The 5058-nt window shown below is 41.3% G+C and overlaps 1 long non-coding RNA gene across 1 annotated transcript; it reads left to right on the top strand.

Annotated features, from left to right (window-relative positions):
- Positions 1-327: 327 nt before the first annotated feature.
- LOC104912554 lies at positions 328-5052 on the top strand. Its single transcript, XR_794737.3, has 3 exons — positions 328-773; positions 1232-1377; positions 2216-5052. It is a non-coding gene; the product is annotated as an uncharacterized LOC104912554 (long non-coding RNA).
- Positions 5053-5058: the final 6 nt, after the last annotated feature.

The raw sequence follows: 5058 nt of genomic DNA, 5'->3' as shown, positions 1-5058 counted from the left end.
GCCAGAGACCTGAACAGTGACATTTCTCAGCAACCTCTCCATCTGGGTTGCCACGGTCTTCTTAGAATAAGCCCACTGTCTAGTGGAGACCATGTTTCAGCCTGTGGTCTCAGAGACTGCCAAGGAAAGCTGATCTCCTGAGCAAGGAGGCACCAAGGCTTACAATTCTCACCACTAGACCCACCTCCCACACAAACAGATGTAGCACCCTACGGGAAGTGTGGGCTGAGCTCACACACTGAACCTCCCCTTTCTCAGTGAGCCAAACAATGGTTTCTCACCTGGTGTGTTTCCCCGAAGCTATTTAAAGCTTATTATCAGGTGTAAAGGTTAAGGGCGGGTGCCGCTAATGTGCCAGCTCTACCCCTGGTGACTCAGGAGCCTGCTCACAAGCTGCCAGCTCCATAGCACAAGTGCAGTGCTGTTGTTTGCCTCAAAAAAGCCTTAAGAAAGCCTTAAAAAGAGCTTTTTGGTTGGCCTTTTTACTCCAGATCCCTTGCCAGCGCAGATTTACCTGCTCAGAAGCTAGTCTCCGCAGCAAAAATACTCCTGTGATACATCAGCTCCTGCAGACAGAAAAAAGAAAAAAGACAACAGATATTGTCTAAATGGATATCTCCATGCCAGCAGCAATAAAAACGTTGCCTATTCTTTTGCTTCTGAATGTCATTCCCATGGTCTATCCTCAGAATTGAGTGAACTTCAGCAAGCAAGCTAGCAACGTAGTTCAGTCTTGCCCATGGGGTAAGACTTTGCAGCTATCATGTGAGGAGGTGAGTAAATGTCTGAAAGAGCTTGTACTTCCTTGAGATATTCTTTTAGGATATTGCCTTGTGTAAATCCCCCAAAGATAGCTGGGATTCTCTTCAGAAATGAAGTGGAAAAAAAGCAAGGAAATATGCATAATTTGGCATTTTCTTTGGCGGTTTGGAGTTACCAAAATGAAGAGGAGCCATAGTTCTTGAGGCATCATAAGAAAGCTGCAGTACTATGCCATATTAAAATATTAACTTTGGCTTGTTTTTCTGTTCTTCCCTTCCTCTCTTCTTTCCTGTTCTCTTTCCTATTTCCTTTCCCTTCCCTTTTCTTTTTTTTCTTTTTCTTTTCCTTTTTCTCTTTTTTCCTTCTTTCCCCCTTTTTTCTTTTCAATCCTCTTCCTTTTTCCTCTTCCTTTTTCCTCTTCCTTTTTCCTCTTCCTTTTTCTTTTTTTCTTTTTCCTCTTCCTTAACAGGATGAAGATGACATACCCTTCAAAATGCAGATGAACTCAGTAACCCAGAAAGATTATGGAAAGAAAGATAAAATATCCTAAAAAAACCAACAGCTGTTTAGCAAGAATTGACCAGATAAATAGAATTGAAGAGAATGAAATGAAGAGTAAGGTGCCTTTTCTGTGTCTTGATACTGTAGCAACCAAATTGTTATCTCAAATATTTATTTTCTTATTAATCACTGCAGCACTAGACTTCTTGGGAAACAGGGTGGGTACTTATTGAGAGCTTTAGGGAAGAGAGTAATGAGCACTGCAGCAATAGTACAGGATAAATGCTGAGAATCTAAATCAGCACTTTATATTTTCATCAACACCTATTTTCAGAGGGCTGAACAGTCTCTAAGCTGCTATTTTGAGCAATGGGGACTAAGCAAAGTGGTTAAAACATAGAGTGAGGAAAAATCTGAGGTGTATTGCCTGGATGAATTAACTGCTAGGTGGGTTGAAAATTTTTTAAACTCTTGGGTTTAAAGGATAGTAATCAATGAGGTGATATTTAGTTGCTGGCCAGCAGCAAGCAGACTGCCCTGGATCAGTAGTGAGGCCAGTATTGTTCATTAGCTTAACTGTAATTTGTATCCTAACACGGGATGTGCCTGCTTCAGATTTTCAAACAGTACTAAACTGGACGGGATAGTTCTCAAACCCAATAGTGGAGTTTCAGTTGAAAGAACTTTGGGAAACTTAAAAATTGACTGAACAACAATCTAATGAAGCTTAACATGGAGTGAAAATGTGTGCATATAGGGTTGAGTACTGTCAGGCACTCACACTGGCTGCCTGAGCAGCAGCTCCATGAGAAGAATATGGCAGTCACAGTGGACACTAAGCTGAATGAGTCAATAGTGTTTCTGTTGTGAATAAAGTGACAGTACACTGGCCTACATTAGGAAGGGATCAAAGACAGCAGATGAACAGAAATTTTTCTCTCTCTTTCTTCAGTGCTAATGAGTCAAAATCTGGGATATTTTGTTCTGTTTTGGGCTGCCTGGTCCAAGAAGAATGTTGAAAAACATTCACGCAGAAGTCAAGTGAGATGGCAAGGGGTGTACAGTACATGACTTGTGAGGAGAAGAGGAGGAAGAGCAGATCTGATAACAATCTGAAATTGCATTAAAGAGAGACAAAGATTGTAGAGCTGAACTCTTCTTAGTATGGCAAATGGTAAAACAAGGAGCAAAGACCACAAGTTAAGACACTGGAACTTTGATTTGGATGCACATGATTTTTGCATGCGTGGAGTCACACAGGTGTTAGACACAAAAGCTGCAAAGCCTCTATCCTTGAAGAGCTTCAAGGGCAGGATAAATAAGCCATGGCTGACCTGAAATACAAGTCACAATATTCCTTCAAGTAAAAGGTTGGACTGAATGGACCCTAGAGGTCTGTTCCAACCACTTCTGCAATTGTGAAAGTCTAATACACCATGCAGCTACTCAGACAGTGAGCAGGGCTGAGTTGCTGGTTCCTCCTTCTTCTGCCTTTCTGCCTTTCTCCCTCTCTCCCTCTGTCTCTTTTTCTCTGCCTTTAAGTTATGTTGCCACATACAATTACCATCAAGTTAAAAAGTCTTGTAAAAAGTCCTTTCTTTCCACTTTCCAGCTTCTATTATTATGCTTGCCATCCAACCAATTAGTTAAGATTAACCAACAACCAACAGTTAAGACTAAGATTTGTAATGCACCATGGCTGTCAGATTGTTTACATCTTACTTTACTTGATTTGGCACTTTATGCATCTTGGCTCAAAACTGCATGTCTTTTTTTTTTTTTCCTTGACACCATAGCACTGTCCCTCTCATTATTACAAAAGACTTTTTCTTTTTTTTCTTATAAAACATAATTTGTATTTTCCCTGATAAACCTGCACAATTTAATTGTCAAAGTTCAAATAAATCAATAAGTACTCATCTTTTCAAGAGACGGCATAAATCCAAGATTTTAGTCCTAAACCACAATGACTTCTGAACCAGAACTGCTGAAGCAGTATGACACAGCTAAGTGAATTCTCTATCAGCTCAAATCTTACAGACAGAATCTGTTAGCACAAAGATTTAAGCAAGCAGATGGCATCTCAAGTACTAGAAGGAACATGGGTTAACAGCCAAAGAAATAGATCTTTAATATTTTGTGATGAATCATCCCACTAGTCCAGTAAATCTGTTTCTGTGGTAGACTTAATAATGTTAGCACGTCAGCTGATTCATGAATCAAAAGAATGTGTCACATCAGGTAGCAGCTCTAGCCAATAAGCAGCAAATTCACACGTGAAGCCCTTAGTATGAAACCTTTTAAGAAACGAGGCTCCAGCTAAAAAGCTGACGCCAAAGTTAAAACCTGGGATAGGATTGCCCACACGTGGTTGAGGGTTCTGCAAAACAGTCACTGGGAATGTGTACAGTTCAGAACAACGCTTGCATTTGCAATGCGATACCACAATCTTCTAAAACGAGATACCTCATTTTGTTTACAAAGGAGAGAGAAATGAACCCAACCGCAAGTCTCGGACACTAATCTAGTTGCTGATTCTAGACAAGGATTACTTTTTTAAGATTGCAGCGCAAAGTAGAATAAGACTTTTGTGAAGACTGAAGCCATAGCACGTAATCTTCCACATGATTTAACTAAAACCAGATAAAAGTGTTTCTTAAAGGTATATGTGATGGGTTACACATACTCATTGGATCAGATCTTTGAATTAGTATGAAAAAAATGCTAGTGATCTGCATGTGTAATGGCACACACCAAAGACTGGGGTTAAATAAAAACACAGAAGAAAACAGAACACCAAATCAGTATTTTTAACCCATTCAAAATAAGGCTCTTCAGCAGATTCTGAACCACCATGAAGATAAAACACTATCACTATTACTGTCGGTCTGTCCTCATTTCCTCTTCTCTCAAACCTACTCTTACTGCCTTCAGCTATTCTATTCAGCATCTCTATAGTATGTGACTCCCCAGCGATGGAAGTTTTGCGCTTTGGCATATGATCTCTTTAGTCTGAGCAAATTTACTGCAAATAGAGCAGTGCATTACAGAATGCATACCTCATTAATGCCTCTGACTACTCAGAAAGGTAGAAATGAGATCCAGGTGCTGCTTTGATTCGTTTCTGCAACTCAGGCAGGAGAGCGGGAAGTTTCTTCACCAGAGGGTGGTGAGCATGGAACAGGCTCCCCAGGGTCATGCCACCGGACTGCTGGAATTCAATAAGCATCTGGACAATGCTGTCAGTCATATGGTCTGATTTTCAGACGGTCCTGTGTGGAGCCACTTGTTGGACTCCACAGTCCTTATGGGTCCCTTAAATACTCACAATATTCTATGGTTCTTTGAACTCCATTTTCATTCAAAGGGAAGAATTTTGAAGCTTGCGTATCGTGCAAATGAGGTGCTATATCGTGACACTTCCACATTTCATTCTCAGTGTTGTTTAGCCAGCCCAGCTCTCCCAAGCCATCCAAGCCTCTGTCAAGTTAAGAATTTACTGAAACCCAGAGGCCATTAAAACCCTGAGACTGACGGCTTTTATTGGATGATATCCTTCAACTCTCTCCGATATATATTTCCGGCGATAACCTGTGCAGCAAAAAACTTCATTCAGCCACAAGAGTGTGCATGTGAGAGGACTGCAAATCTCCTCCGCCAAACCAGAATTAGCCGGTATCGCAGGAATGAAAGAGCGTGGAGATTTGAAATTGCAGGGAATGGAAGCGAGACAACGCACGAGCCGAGCCGCCCGGGGAGCGAAGGGCCCGGCAGCGGCCGCGCAGCGCTGCGGAC

The sequence above is a fragment of the Meleagris gallopavo genome, chromosome 11, assembly GCF_000146605.3.
Source record: "Meleagris gallopavo isolate NT-WF06-2002-E0010 breed Aviagen turkey brand Nicholas breeding stock chromosome 11, Turkey_5.1, whole genome shotgun sequence".
NCBI lineage: Eukaryota > Metazoa > Chordata > Aves > Galliformes > Phasianidae > Meleagris > Meleagris gallopavo.
Note: the sequence above shows the minus strand (reverse complement) of the source record. Positions and strands in the feature narration are given on the sequence as shown.